Genomic DNA, 16,915 nt, shown 5'->3' on the forward strand with positions numbered 1-16,915 from the left:
GTTGCCATTACAAAACAAGCTGGAGCAAGTAAGGAGATACCTCAGGTTCATAATATCTTTAAAGAGAAGGCAGTGAGATATACTAGTTATAAGAAAGCTGTGATGAAAGGTAAAACAAGTTTGATTAGTCAAGCTAGTTCGGTATCTGACGCCTATGTATGGACAATACCAGCTCTAAAACAGGCAAAAACTATGAAACAAATGAATGCAAGTCTAAGAGCACAGAACAAGAAGTTGAAGGAGGAAATCATCAGCCTAAAAGAAAAGCTAGACAAGCCAGCTAAATGATTCAAGGAGGAATGTGTTTTCTCAAATTTTGATATATGTTAGGCCATTGTCTTTTTAAAAGTTTTTGAGACTTTTTTGTGTCTTCACACCTGTATGGAAAGACTAAAGGAATCATAGATTTGAAATATTTCTGTTTTGAGGTTCATATATTTAATTTTGATGACCTACAGCAGTTTCGTAGCGCGCTACGAAACTGCTGTAGATGACTGGTTAGTTTTAAAGCTTGAGTTGGAATGCTGAGATCAGCATATATTCAAAGAGATGGTTTAATGTCAGCATGTAGACTATAGAAGATCAGTCAGAAATTTTGAAAAGGAGGTCAGGTGTAAATATTCAAAGAAAAAGTCGAAGTTTTGTCTTTTGCCTAAAAGTCACTTTATCTCCGAAATTTTAGGGTTTGGATAGAGCTGCTGAGGTGTTAAATGATACACTTGTCCAGTTGTGGGATGGCTGGGTTATGAGTTTTCTTCAGTCACACGGGACTATCCAAGGTTTAAATGGCTTAAAGATGGATCATTAATATATGAACACCGAGGGGAGGCAGCAACCAAGAATATAGGCTTCATTTTCTTTTCGGTTGTTGAAGTCATCTATGCATCAAGTATCCGGAGCTGTATGTACATTGAATCTGTTTTAAGCTTGGATATGGTTATTATTGTAGTACTACAGGTGGCAAGCTCAAAGGACACATCAGGGTATACAAGGAAGAAGACTTAAAGTGCCAATATGATGGAATCCTCTGTTTTCGTAGCATCATATCTCTTGTAATAAATTAGTTCGTTTATGTTATTGTTAAGATCATTTATGTCAAAAGCCCGAGCTCCCTTCATGCTTGATGAGGAGTCTCGTACAGCAGTGTTTTGATAGGCTATATATAGGAATAACTTAGATGTAAAAAAGGTTGGATACTTAATAGAAAAAGTGTGTTGTTTTGGGCCACTGTAAGATCTTTTTTGACAGTAATAGTAAAACAGAGTTATACTCTTCTCAAGATTCTCGAAGGATTGCCATGGTCAAATGAAGTGATGATGTGTTATACCTTATGTTATTTTATGGTTTTGTTGTATGCAATCACTCAGAATTCATACTTATATGCTCTGACTTCCTGTGTATACAGCAAGCTATGTGTGGTGGAATATGTTTGACTTATAATGCTAAGAGCCTTGATTTCTATGAGTTCACTGTGTTTTCTTGTTTGCTTGATATTATAGACTCCATAGCCCAATGAGATATCTTTTGGTGTGTTTCCAACCAGTTATGCTTACATTAAATTTATTGTACAAGAGTTAGCCCTCTTATCAACATTCAAAATCAATAACCTTTTCTTGAGAGAGCCCTCTCAGGCTAGGGAGGCTAATCCTTAGTTAAAAGCTTGGTCTGAAATAGTTACACAGAGTCTGCCTGATCAGCAGCCCTTCAGTTGTGATTTTGTGATAACACCATTGATGCTTTCCTTGTTTTGACCAGCAAGGTTCAGTTGGAAAGGAATGACATTTCTGCAACCCCATATACCTACCCATCTACTTGCCTAGCATTTTTTTGTTTCTTCTTGGATGGTGCATTTAGACTTGCAGACCCTTATTTGCCTTTTCTTTTCTCTTGGCTTTTTCTTTTGATTTTCTATCTAGAAGTACCCTTATTGCTTCCAAGGTCCCAGATTAAGCAGTTGGGAACCTTAATTCTCTACCTAAGCTACTGGTCTGCCAAGATTAAACAGTTTGGACAGATTTCTTTCTCTATTCTACAACAGAAAATTGAAACATGGCATGATCCAGATTTAGGCTTTTGGACCATCCATCAAAACTTAGTCACCATAAAGCTATATACACACCTTGTCTCTTTTTTTGGAAATATGGGATCTTTGTGTCACCAAAGCAGAGCATATTTGGAACTTTCTTTGCCAATCATGAAATATGAAACCTATTGATATAGGTAGCTAACAGTGGCTCCACATGGGGATGGCTTTTCCATTTGAAAGGCCAAGAACAGCAGGTCAGAATGGCTTGGGCCCTTGACTGCTTTTACCAAAGTTTGAAGTATGCTACTTTGAAATGCCAAACTTGTGCTCTTCCCATCTTGGTAAATCTCTGAACTTATTAGCCTTATGCTGATACCCTATAAACTTGAGAAACTGCATTTTTACATATTTAACAGTAAGTAATATATACACCTGGATATGTACAAGGGAACCTCAGGTTGCACTTATGGGTGGTAGTCAAAATAGTGCTTCAACATCCTGCCATTCACAGGACCTTCATTCAAATCAGTTTCATTAAGACTCTTAAGGAAGTAAGTATTATTTGCTTGTACTGCTTGAATAGAAAATGGTCCTCTCCAAAGGGAATCAAATTTTCCATGTTTTCCCTTATCTTCTCTTCTTGAATCCCACTCGAGGACTTTGTCTCCAACATTAAAATCCTCTGCCTTAGTCCTTCTGTCAAAGGCTTTCTTTAACTTTTCCTGCAAAACTTGAACTCTGCTATAAACTTGGTCTCTAGTTTGCTGTAAACATATAATTTGATTTACCCTCCTTTGCATATCATTGGGCTCATCTTGAGTCTCTTGAAGTAGTTTCATAACAGGGATCCCTAGTGATGACGGGAATTTGGCCTCTAATCCATAGACTAGCTCATATGGGCTGACCCCAATTGATCTCTTGGTTGTTAGTCTATCTGCCCATAAGGCATTCACAAGCTTCTTGTGCTAGTTCTTTTTATTTTCTTCTAACACCTTCTTTATGATGTTCACAAGGCTTTTATTTGATGACTCAGCAAGGCCATTTCCTTGAGGATAGTATGCAGTAGAATGGCCCAAGGTAATGTGAAATTTGTGACAGAAATTCACCATCTTCTTGTATCTGAAGGCAACAGCATTGTCTGTTATTATTTTATCAGGACAACCAAATCTAGAAAGAATATTGGTCTCAAGGAACTGAATGATAGTGGAATCATTTGCTTGTCTGCATGGAACAGCTTCAATCCATTTAGTAAAGTAGTCTGTAGCTGTTAGAATCCATCTATGTTGGCCTGAAGATGAAGGGTGAATTTCCCCAATGAAATCCAAGCCCCATTGCTGAAAAGGTCTCTCTGTTGCAATAGGCCTCAAAGGAAGTGGCAGTAATTTTCTCTTTCCCTCAAATACTTGACATTTATGACATGAGGTGGTGAATTTCTTGACATCAGAGAAAACAGTGGGCCAATAGTAACCAGCCCTCAGTATTTTATCCACAGTGGACTTCCAATACAAGTGTCCACCACAGTCACCTGCATGAAATTCTTTGGTGACATTGTTAGTCTCATTCTCAATTAAGAAGCTTAACAGTATACCCTCATGGTTTTTCCAAAGAAAATTGCCATCTATTACACAAAATTTTGAAGCTTTTATTTTTAGGAACCTACACTTAGTTTTGGACAGTCCTGGGGGAGCACACAGGTTTTGTAACACATAACAGATATCAGAATACCAGGGGGATTGTTCAAAGGCTACGTTGATCTCTGGAGTCGCCAGCTCCGTTTCACTGTCCAGTTGGTTGATGTCCAAGGCTTGGAAATTTGTTTCAGACATTAATTTGGCCAAACCTTGCCCTTTTATCAGTTTTGTAGGTTTTATTTCAATGTCAAATTCTAAAATGTTGGCAATCCATTTTCCTCTCCTGCCCTCTAAGTTCTCTTGAGTAAGTATGTCTTTCACAATTGGGCTTGGTACATAGGCTATAACATGGGAGTATAGGATGTAGATCCTAAAGTCTTTAATGGCTTTGACCAAAGCATATGCTTGTTTTTCCATGATCTGGTATTTCAGGGGTGCATCTCTAAGAGCTCTACTGAAAAAAGCAATAGGTTTTTCATTTCCTTGGTCATCTTTCTGTAATAAGACAGCAGCAATTGTGTGTTGGGAAGCAAAGGAAAATATGATAAACTCCCTATCAAATTGAGGGTTGGTTAAGACTGGGGTTTGGGTGAGGGCCAATTTTATTCCTTCAAAGGCTTGACTTGCTTCTACCGTCCATTTTACCTTTGAATCCTTTTTTAACATGTTATTTAGTAACCTGCTCAATTCGGCCAGATTTGGGATAAATCTCCTCAGGAAGTTGATTTTACCCAAAAAGGCTTGTAATTCCTTTACATTTCTTGGATGAGGCATTTGTAAGATGGCCTGGATTCTCTCTGGATCAATCCTAATGCCATCTTTAGAAATGATGTGGCCCAACAGTTTACCTTCCTCCAAACCAAACAGGGATTTCTTAGGATTTAAGGAAATTCCATATTTCCTACAAGTTATGAATATCTCCCTTAGATGTTTCAAATGTTCTTGGTCAGATTTGGAGAAAGGTGTCAGGTCATCCAAATAAATGACAAGAAAGTCATGAATCTCTTTGGCAAAAGCAATATCCATTTCTCTTTGGAATGTAGCCCCTGCATTCTTCAACCCAAAAGGCATTTTAACATATTTGAAGGTTCCCCATGGGGTTGTAAATGTTGTTTTGTCCTGATCATCAGGATGAACTAAGATCTGGTTGAAACGTGAGAATCCTTCAAGTAGAGAAATTCTTGAGGCCCCCACTACTCTCTGCAAGATGTGATCCATCTTGGGTAAGGGGTAATTATCTTTCAAGGATACTTGATTCAAGTTCCTTAGGTCAACACATAGCCTTATTTCACTGGTTTTCTTTCTTGTAGGGACTAAGTTTGAAATCCAATCAGAGAATCTGATTGGTGCTATGATGCCTGCCTTAAACATTTTCTGTACCTCTTGTTCCATTGCTGGGAGAAGCATAGGATTGATTCTCCTCAATTTTTGTTTAAAGGGTTTTTGATCTGGCTTGAGAGGGATAGTGTGTTGAATTACAGAGGTGTCATAGGATTTTAAATCCTCATAACTCCATGCAAAGACATCCTGGAACTCCTTGAAGAGGTCAATGTATTTAGGCTTTTGATCAGGAGGTAATGAAGCAGACAGTTTTATTATTTTGGGTTGTTTAGTAGTCCCAATGTTACACTCTTCTATGGCAGTGTTGAGGGGCTGGATTTTTGGTTTGCTGGGGACATCATTGGAGTCGAAAATGTCTTCTAATGGAGCTAAGCCTGTTGGAAGAAAATTGTCTTTCAATTGTATAACTTCGGCTTCATCATCAGCTATCTCTTCACAACTGTTTTGTCCAAGTTCTTGTAGGTTTTCTTTGTTAAAAATTGTTGGATGTAACATTTGGTTTGCTGTTTTAGGTGACATTGGCTTGTTATTCTGTTTACTCTGTATTTGTGATTGACTTGCTCTTTCAAGTATTTGTGATTGACTTGCTCCCTCAGTGTCAATATTTAGTCCTGCAAATTCTTGTTGCAAGGTCAGGAAATTATTTATCTGTGCATCATCTTCAAATACTTGCTAGTCTTTGACATTGTTTGGGACAGAAGGTCTGTGTTTTGCCTCAGCTGTAAAGAAATGATGGGGCTCAAAAGGCAACTTGCAGGTGCTTGCAAATGTGGCCAAGCTATGAGCATGCAGGTTATGAGTCCTGGGAATCTTGGTAATTTGAAATTCAGTGAAGGACTGCAGTAGTTCAGCAGCAGCAGATCTATAAGATCTCAGTCTTTTATCATTAGTAACAAAATTTCCCTTTACCTGTTGGATAATCAAGTCTGAATCTCCCATAATGGAAACTTTTATGGCTTGTAAGGATTTTACTAGCTTAAGGCCTAGCAAGAGACCTTCATATTCAGCCATATTGTTGGTGCACCTGAAGTTTAACCTATAGGCTCGGCCCTCTGCATGACTGTTTTGTTTGTTATGTATCCAAACCCCTGCTCCTGCCCCTAACTTGTTGAATGACCCATCAAATTCAAGAAACCAGAGGACTTCTTGGTTAAGGGAAGGTTTGTCAACTGTTATGGGAGTTGGCATCAACAACTTGAGATCTTGGTTTACCCTTGATTTTTCTTTTGGAACATTTTTGTTAATTGATTTCTCAACCTGCATTTCTTGAACAACAGTCTCTTCATTTGTCTGCTGGTCTTTTTTGAGTGTGTGGAATTCCTCATCACCTGTGGGGTTTGTTTTGTCATTGAAGAGAATGTAGGAGTCAATGTCAGAATGGACAGCATATATGGGGAAGTTTTGAGGTTTTTCTTCACTGCTGACCATGTATTTCATAAGTGTTTCTCTGTATAGTCTTTTTGGTTGCCCAAAGACAGAGATGGTTGCATATGACATGTCTAGTTGTAGGGAACCTTGGAGTTTAGCCCCCCATGATCTTGATAACAGCATCCCATATTTAGGTGGGATATCAGCAACCACCACATCCATGAGAATTGTTTTATTTGGGTACTGAACAAGGGACACACATAAGTCTTTTATCAAGCCTAGACACTTAACTTGGCTGGAGTCAAATGAGAATAGGTCCTTATATGGTCTTGTAATATCTAGATTCAACCTTTCCATGACTGATTTCGGCATCAGGTTATGAGAGGCACCTGAGTCAAACATTGCATTGTGTAGTATCTTATCATGAACATGTAAACTGACATAAAAAGGTAAGATCCCTGTGACTGCTGTCTTTCCATCAACCTCTGGACCGAACAACAATTCTGGGGTATCATCCAACACATTGACATTGTCTTTATTACGAGTAAGTTGGAGGGACTTCTTGATTTGTTGTTTGTAGATGTCATGCTTGGCTAGTTCTGAGAGAGGGATGGCTACCTTCAGTTTGCCAATTTCAGCTTCCAAGTCAAAGGGTCTTTCAGATTGAACCTTAGTGTTGTGGGTGACAACCTTTTCTTTGTTTAGTAAGTTTTCTTCTTGATCCTTGTCTTGATCTTGAAGCTTGTCCTTGTTACTGACCTCTTGAGGAATGTTAGTTGGGTTGGGCTGCAAGGGTGATGACTCTACTGGTTGTTGTTTTGAGGGAGAAATTACAGCTATTTCCTCAACTGTTACCTTATCTGTAATTGGACCAGTTTTGTCACTTGGTTCTGTGATAATAGCTTTCTTAGGCTGTGTTGTGTCCTTTGTATTGTCAGGCTGGGTCACATTTATAGCTCTGCTTCTTAGCTTATATTGTTTATGAACTTCATAAACAGCTGTGTCATATCCTTGTTTAAAGTCAAATGACTCACCTGACCTGGTTTGGAATTGCTGAATGTCATCATCTTTATGATCCTCTTGACTTAGAAAAACTTGCTGCTCATCATTCAGGCCCATCAGGTTAATGTGGGTGTCATCTGTTTGTTCATCCGAAGTGGATGCCTCAGTATAGTTTTCCTGGAAAGGAGGTCTTATGTCTGGGTCATAACCGATCTTGCCAACGTTTGGGTTTTGATTTCTCCTAAAGTTTGGATTCCTGTTAGGGTTATTTTGTGGTGCATCCCATGATGACTTTCTCTCAACTGATTCTACTCTGTCCCCCAATCTCTTCATGCCAGTGAGTATTGCATCCAGTTTTTGATCAAAGGCTGAGGGTTCTTCTTTGAAGGTGGTTCTCTTTTCTAATCTTGCCCTGTTTCTTTTGGCAATTAGGTTAGCCTCTACTGTGACAGCAACCTTTTGGGCTTCTTCAAGGGTTTCAGGTGCCCTTTCTTTTAATTGATATGCCATATCAGGGTCAAAACCATCAGGAAATTTGTACAAGGCCAGATCAGGGGGAGGTCTTAAATTCTGTGGTATTGCATTATATACATTATTAAATCTTGCACAATACTCCAACACGGTCTCTTGAGGGCCTCTCTTGATTGTGTCATATTCACCAAGTATGTGCAAGGGATCTTTCTTTTTCTCCCATCTGTTAGTAAAGGCTTGATAAAGCTCATTAGGGGTTGTGATGGTATTTACAGCTAGTGATCTAAACCAAGTTCTTACATCCCCTGCGAGGCTCTGAACAAAGATTCTCATTCTCACACTGTCATCATATATTTCATAGTTTTCAAAGTGGTCTTGCATCCTTCTGGCATGCTGAATTGCAGAGTAAGGGCCAGTGGAGTCAAAATATGAGATTTTGGTTTGGTAATCCTGAGGTAAAGCTACAGGATTAGCAGGCAATTGCAAAGGTGCATATCTGTTAGCCATATTCACAAGGTTTGGGGGATTGACAAGGGCAACTAGGACGAAAGGAACGATGGGTACCACAGGGGTGACAGGTGTAGCAGCACCTAGAGTGTTGGTCAAGGGGATATGTGCAGTGGATGAAGAAGTGAGAGGAGTGCTTTGAGATGTGGATGGTGAACTAGGGGAATTGGGGGTAGACCGAAAAAGAACCTTGATTGGGGTAGAAACAGGGTTAGGATGAACTGTCTCTGGACTCAAATCAGCAAGATTTTCCTGCTCTTGCTGCTTCCTAATGATTCTAGGGATGGTGTTAGGATTTTCAAAAACAGGGGGTGGATTTGGGTCAGGATTTGACCTAGTGTACCATGGATTCTTCTTGGGAGCCAGCTTCTAACTAGTTTTTGAATATTTTTTAGGAAATTTTTTTATATTTGCAAGGACTGGATAAGATTTTGGAATGGCTATATAGATCTCAAAGCTAGTATGAAGATTGACTGAAGCAGCTCTTCCCTAAAGCTGTTAATGTAAAACAGAAACAGTTTTGAAGGTTTCCTGGCTGATATTCAGGCTTCATCTGTAGCTTTAGGAGATATATAGTAATTAGAAAATCCTAAAGAGCTCCCCAGTGGAGTCGCCAATTATGTTAACACCCAGGTTGTTCCCTTTGACTCCCAAGGGAATACAGCCGGGGTAACCACTAACCAATCTTTGGATTACAGCTCTTAGCCAAACTGTAATCAGAGAGGGCTCTCTCTTTATGATTTGACTCTGTTTGTGTATAAATTTTAGGCTAGTTATGATTTTCAAGATTTGTTTTTGTATTTGGTTGGAGAATGTTCAGTCAGGATATATATGTGCTCACACTAGAATGTTATAGGTCATTGGGCATGGAGTCAGTGGTCCTTTAGATGTTTGGTGTGCTATGTTGATATGATAGTGATGCTGCAGAGCTGGATAACTTACCTGGGAAACAACGCTTTGGAATTTTGGTTAAGTGTGATGTATTCAGTTTATGAAAGGCAGTTAAGAATCTTTCAATAAAAGGATGTGTGAAGAAGTGAGAATATCATTTAGAAGCAACTAAGAATTTCTAGATAAACATTCACAGTTATTGAATTAACGCAAACATGAGCACTCAAGATTTCATGTCCATGGTTAATTCAGAAGAAAACATTTACAGCAATAAAAGATTGAGCACAGAGTGTTATGAATCATGTCCTGTACTATTCCTTTTCTCTATTGCTAGATTTGATGAAAACATGAGTATGCAATAACATAAGAAGACAAACAGAGATTAAGAAAACTTATTATTCCACCAGACAGCACAAGAATTCTGCAACAGCACGCAGGTCATCAGCAAGACATCAAAACTTTAGGAAATCACTGAGCTAGTCCAGCCCTTTGTATTAGATGATTCTGAAAGTGTACAATATATTTTCCTCAGAGTAAAATTTCCAACCCCTTATGGGTTACTAAGGGGGGTATATATACAAAATTTACATAAGAAAATATCAAGAAAAGGAGTTAATGGCTCATAAGTGTTATGCCAACTCCTGGAGCTTTGTAGTCGAGAAAGTAAAAGCTGCAGTAACTCTTTATTGCTTTAGCTGTCAAAAATAGTCAGAAATTGATGACTTGGTGGGTGTTGAAGTCGGCTGAGGCTAAGCTGTCCAAAATTCTCGTATTCTCTTATCCTTTGGGCTAGTTGTCGTTGTGCATGTGCTGAGTCATTTTTCAGCTGCTTTAAATGCTAACCTTTTTCTACTGTTTGTCTTCTAGTGAGCTGGAGAGGGCAGTGACCGAGCAACTGAGGCTACCGTGGCAAGATTTGAAGCATTGCTTGCCACCAATCCTCCTTAGGCATTTGATGTCTCCGAATTTTTATCAAAGTCTCATCGGCCTCTGTATATCTATAAAAGTTAGGAGGAGTTTCAAAAAGATGATTTACCTCATTCTCAATAAAGAACAGGCCTTCAAGTTTATCATATAAGCTCTGTCCTGTGGGAGGCATTGTTTGCTTAGATGTACTACCAGATGCAGTAATCTGATTTTCAATATAGGTTGCGATTCTGTTGGCAAATTGATCTCGGGAGATCAATCTTCCTGCATCGCTTAGGAGGCTGGGCAGTCCCTTTGCTTGCAGCACTGCCATCTTGACTTTATATTCCTCCACATCAGCTTGTATCTCATAGCACTTCCTCTCCACAGTTTGTACATAGTTCCTGAGAGTTAGTACCTTCTTGGCAGTGAGGACAGCCTCTGTTCTGTTGGCAATGCCTATGGCTGCCAGTTCCTCCTTTTCTTGCCTGTTCAGGAAGTCTATCATTCTGTTGGCCTGTTCAGGTCTGTCTCCCAGTAATGTTTTGGCCTTATGGATTTCTGCTTGTGCTTGGCTCATTAAGTCCATCTGCTCATGTATTGTTTTGATTGATCTCCATTGTTGAGTGATGGATTGGCCAATTTTGGCCCATAGAATTCTTTTTATGTCGGCCATGGCAGTCTCTAGATTCAGCTCCTTCTCTAAGGCCTTTATCTTGTCTTTTAGGGCCTTTATTTCTCTGCCCTGCTCTGCTACGGTTACTTTTGATTTGTCATACTTGGCATCCAGTTCTGCCAATTTTTCCTTGGCCTTCTTTATCTCATTTGCCTGGAGCTCCATTTCCTTGATGGCCTTAGTCAATTCTTCTACACTTGTGCTGGCATCTGGAGTTGTTGTTGTTCCTGCTGCTTCTGTTGTGGGGGCCACTGCTGCCCCTGTAGTTGTTGCTGTTGTTGAAGTAGTTGGAGGAGCTTGGGATGTGGATTCCCCCTGTTTGTCTTGTAATACTACCTCAAGCTCTTTCTCCAAGTCGAGGACCTTCTGGTTTAGCCGCATTATGAGGTCCAGTTGCTCATCGGCTTGCTTTTCCTTTTGAAGCTCTGCTGTTTGAGGGTGCTCTGTGGGCAGCAGCTTCAACCTCTTCTTTAATGCATTTAGGTCATCTTCTTTCTTCTTCAGAAGGGCCTTTACACCCTTTGGATCACTAGGATCATGTCCTAGATCAATAATGATGTCCTCAAGTGACTTTATTCTATTGTCTTTGGCCAGGGAGGACATTCTCTCAAAATCCAACTGTGTGTTGGTATTTTTCAGGGACTCCTTTAGCTCATGGGCCATGGTTGCCCTCTCCACCAAGGTTGCATAAACCATCTCTCCAGCTTGCTTGTGGAGTTCAATTTGGTCCATGGGATGGATGTCTTTGGCCATGACCTCCACCCTTGTCTTCACAAAATCTGCAGCTGATTTAGGCTGCGGTATTGTAGGCTTAAAGTGACTGAGGATGATTTTTTCCTCTTTAATGTCATATACAGACATTAGCCTTTCTTGCTGGGCTGGTGTTGCATCTAGAAATTGTTTGTACACCTCTACCCTTAGCAAGTCATTCTGTGCCTTTATTTGCTTGAAAGAAGCCTTAGTGCTTTTAGGCTTCTTGCTCTTCTGAGAGGAGGAAGACACCTCCAAACCAAGTTGCAATCCTTGCTCCTGCTGAAAGGAGCTTGTCCCTGTGTGCTGGCTGCCCTCCCTATTTTTCCTTGAACTGTCAAGGAATTCTTCAGTGATGTCTTCTACCTTCGGGGAATAAGCTCTTGGCCTTTTGGTCTAGGGTTGCTGGGAGGATCCACTAGCAGGAGTGGACTCTTCTCTGGCTCTTTTCGTACCCCTCTCCTCCTGTGCTGGGGTATGCAAAATTGGAGTAGTCAATGGCTCAGTTTGTGGAAGTGGAGTTTGCATTTTTGGAGCTGCCGGTAGCTTCGTTTGTGGAGGGGCAGTCTGCTCTTGTTGTTGCTTTGGTTGCTGCCCTTGTGGTTGCCCTTGCTGTTGTTCTTGTGGCTGCCCTTGCTGCTGTTCTTGTTGTTGTTCACTTGAAGGGGCAGACTTTTCTTTCATGGTTTCTTCCTCAGCACCCATTATGCCTTTCCCTTTGTCTGTAGCTGGTGCTGCTGTGGAAGGTGCCTGTGCGACTGGTGCAGTCCTTGAGGCCGAGGTCCCTTCTCCTACTGAATAAGGCCGTTTGAAAGGTACCTGCTGCACGGACTCTAGGTCAATAGTTTTTTCAAGCTCCTTTACATTCTTTAGCATTGTCTCTTCTTCAGTTAGTTTTTCAACTAGAGTACCCTGCTGCCATTCTTGCTAGTTGGCATATCTTTCAATGTGTGGGTATTGACAATGCCTATAACCTAGAAGCCTGTACTTGGTTCTTCTAGCAGTAATGAAGCCTTGAGGGTCATAAGGGACCCACCGAAAACTATATGACAGCTTGTATTTATCTTTGAGGATTAGGTCGGCATCTTCCCATCCTTCTTTCTTATTCATGATGAAGGGGCCCAACTGGTGTTTGAACTTGAGGTGGGCCTTCTTTTTGGAGCTGTGGAAGTGGGTGAGGTCGGACTGAATCAACTGCCTGTAATACTCCAAGGCAAATAACCTCATAGGCACATATTTTGGGAGCCTGTATGGACAGAGCTCACAGCCATAGATTCTGATGACTGCATGATTCTCATATAGGTACCAATCACCTATTTTGTATTTTTTGGAAAGCTGCAGAGCTTTCTGTATCTCAGTTGATATTCTGGGAGGAGGGGACCTCATCAACAGGCAAGAGACTGGGTATACAAATTGGTCAACAAATTCACAATAGGAATAGGGTGAATTTGAAACTTTGTGATAGACAGAGGTCCAGAAGATAACAGATCTTCTTTCCCCTCTATAATACAGCTTTTTGATGTAGCATGGAAAAGCCTTAGACTGATAGTACATGAAAAGGTGATAGATATAGGCCGAGTACTTGAAGACACCCTGTCTATCCACTTTGCCCAACTGATCATGGATCTTGTTAGCTATGAACTTGGCAAAGTTATATTTGCGGGCAGGGGGTTGGCCTGGGCTGTAAGCAGCTAGCAATACCAGCATTGTTTCATCCACATGCTCGCTGGTTTTGTATCCCAGCACATAAGCAATCATGTCCAGTAATAGTCTGCCTACTTCTGTAAAATAGACATCCAGATAAGGAGGTGACCCTGTAGGCTGGCACTCAGGTCTCATGAATGTCCTGGTGACCTTTTGAATCTCCTCACTGGTCAGCTTGGCACCAGTGTCCAGCAGATAATTCATGGAAAATGGGAACAGCAGCTCTGTCTGATCAAAATGGAGCATTTTATTGATGGATTCAGCATTAATGTAGAAGAGGATCCTCCCAGATGGAGATCTAATAGCTCTGTGCTGCACATCATAGTTTTCTGCACATAGGCGAATGATCTCAGGAAAGACATTGACAGAGGGGAGACAATAGTATGGCAGGTTTGACTCCCATATGCCATATGTATCATGACCATTCAGGTAGTCCTCTCTCAATTGCCTGAAGGTCTGCAGAAAGTCCCTGTTACCCACAAAGTCTTCAATGAGGTAGTCCTTGTCAGCAAAGGGCAAGGCCTCCAGGTCTTTATTTGGTGGATTTAATGGAGCTACACTGAGGGCTGAGGGTGTAGGGGCAGCCATTGTATAATCTGATTTTGAACAAGGTGAGTGCAAAGGATTGCAAGGTTCCTCATAGCTTAAGTGATAGACTCACTGTAGACAATGTTTGAAATGTTTTTCACAGTGGAAGAGGCAGGCTGGTTTCTGCAGTTTTTGGTAAATTCACAAGGATTGTGAATTGCTAGGGGTAAATTGCAGAGGGTATGTGTGATTTACTTTGGTAAGAAGCTGCAGCTGGTCTACACCCGGCAAAAGGGAACAATGCCGGGCACCTCGAGGACAAATTCACAGTTTTGGTCTGCGGATCGACTGTTTCAATGTCGGATTTGTGCTGGGGCAATGCGGGTTACTTTAGCTCTCGTTTAAGTAGTAGACAATGCTTAATTGTGGAATTTGACAGGTGTTTTAATGGTGAATTTGCAGAGAAATGGTATGCATGGGCGAAATGGGAGAATTATGGTGAATACCTGGACAAATCGCTTAGAAAACCTGTGGGCCGAACGCTGAAGGCTGAATGTAGCTGAGTTGATGAGTTGGCACGGTTGCAAATTTGAATTTGGAGGTCCGGAGGCGATTTGGCAGTGAACCAGTGGCAACGGCTATGTCTTCTTCGCTTGAAAATGACATAAAATGGCCCAAACCGTGACTTTTAATGACAAATTCAGAAAAAATGAGTAATTGGCGCCTTTCCGTCGATGACGTCAGCATGACGTCATGGCGGGCCCGGGTATGGAGGGTGACGTGGCTGCTGAGGTGTAGGCCAGCGTGGCCGGACACGGTGGCAGGCGGATAAGGTGGCAGGGCTACGTGGAGGGCCACGCGGCGCGGGGGCGGGAGATGGTGCTACGTCATGATGACGCATGGATGACATAAGGGGGAGGTGGTAATGGGGAATGTGGTAAGCGGTTTCCCCGCACCACCTTTGGGCAAAGGCGATATCGGGGAGGGGGGCTCCGAACAACCCCGCCGCCTGCCACGCATCCCATGTACGGGGCGGAAAACCACCGTTCCCCGGACGGTAAAGGTCGGCAGATCCAGATCTGAAAATACCCGCCCACCGTTGGATCGGGGGTGGCAGACGATGGATGGCTGATGGGCCTCCCAACGGATCATGCATGTTGGGGGGGTCCCGCTGGCATATTAAAATATTCAAATTAATATTTTGGGCGGAGAACTTTAGGTTTAAGGGTTTTTTGTGGGTTTTTCGGGGCAAGGGTTAATCTGAAGGGGGAAGAAGGGTTAAAAAGTGGGTTTTAAGCAGAGGGAAGGGGTTTTTGTGGAATTCTTGAGCAGAGGTGAGGTGAGGGCTTAGAGGGAGGTTATCACTCCAACCAGAGGTTAGAGCAATCCCATGACAGGGTTGACCATAGTCCCTGGTGGACTAATGTCTCCCTTTAGACAAACTTATTTAGCTATAGTGCTAAAAGGGGGGATATCTATACAATGCTTGGGATTTATACACCATAGTGTTTATAATAGTAGGGAGAAAAAAGGAGAACATAGGGGATTTAGATAATAAGAAGTTAGGGGTTAGTAAGAGTGGGGGAAGGGGTGAAACACTAAGTTTTTGTATGAAATCAACTTAGTATAGGAAGTAGATCAAAATGAAAAGAATTTTTAGACAAGAAATGTGGCTCTAAAGGAAACCAGAACCAACATAAAACCTTGAATTCTTTCATGAACACCACTGGTGTAGGGATGTTAGTAATGAATATGAGAAAGGGAAAAAGGAAGTTAGACATGCTCCATCGTGCTACATCAAAGTGATAGAGAAGAGGAGCTTTTCTATCCATTGATGCTTTCCTTGTTTTGACCAGCAAGGTTCAGTTGGAAAGGAATGACATTTCTGCAACCCCATATACCTACCCATCTACTGGCCTAGCATTTTTTTGTTTCTTCTTGGAGGGTGCATTTAGACTTGCAGACCCTTATTTGCCTTTTCTTTTCTCTTGGCTTTTTCTTTTGATTTTCTATCTAGAAGTACCCTTATTGCTTCCAAGGTCCCAGATTAAGCAGTTGGGAACCTTAATTCTCTACCTAAGCTACTAGTCTGCCAAGATTAAACAGTTTGGACAGATTTCTTTCTCTATTCTACAACAGAAAATTGAAACATGGCATGATCCAGATTTAGGCTTTTGGACCATCCATCAAAACTTAGTCACCATAAAGCTATATACACACCTTGTCTCTTTTTTGGAAATATGGGATCTTTGTGTCACCAAAGCAGAGCATATTTGGAACTTTCTTTGCCAATCATGAAATATGAAACCTATTGATATAGGTCGCTAACAACTGGAACAACAGGGACAACAATAGCAGTTTGGGTATTGGGTGGAGGTGTTAATAGTGTATTTTGGGAAGTGGATGAGGAAGAGGGGGAAGACTGGGTTATATGAGGATGAACTGATGGTTTAGCCGGGGTTGGAATATAACTTTGCTGGACTGCCTCAGAGCTGGAATCAGCAAATTCTTCTGGTTCCTTTTGGTTCCTAAGAGTCTTGGGAATCATATTAGGATTATCGAAAACAGGTGGAGGATTTGGGTCAGGATTTGACCTGGTATGCCTAGTTATCTTTTTAGGAGCCAACTGGTTTTTGGTATTTTTAAGAATATTTTCCGAATTGTTAAGGAACTGCTCGAGTTTTTGGAACCACTATCTAAAGCAGACAACAGCTAAAAAATTCGTTCCGTCCCCAGTGGAGTCGCCAATTATGTTAGCACTCAGGTTGTTCCCTTTGAATCCTAAGGGAATACGGCCGAGGTAACCACTAACCAATCTTTGGGTCATAGGTCCTTGCCTACCTGTAACCAAAGAGGGCTCTCTCTTTATGATTTAACTTTGTTTGTATGATGTTTTTAGGCTAGTTATGATGCACAAGGTTTTGTTTTGAATTTGCTGGATGATGATTTTAGTCAGAAAAGGTATATTATGCAGGATGATCTAGGCCATTGGGAATGGAGTTAGTGATTTATAATTGCTTGATATGTCTGTGCTGAAACAACGGTGGTGCTACAGAGCCAGATAAGTGTCTAGGGAACAATTCTTTAAATCTGCAATTGGATGGGATGGAATCG

Source organism: Pinus tabuliformis, chromosome 9, assembly GCF_031772625.1.
Source record: "Pinus tabuliformis cultivar Carrire ecotype Pingquan chromosome 9, CPIR1, whole genome shotgun sequence".
In the NCBI taxonomy this organism is placed as follows: domain Eukaryota; kingdom Viridiplantae; phylum Streptophyta; class Pinopsida; order Pinales; family Pinaceae; genus Pinus; species Pinus tabuliformis.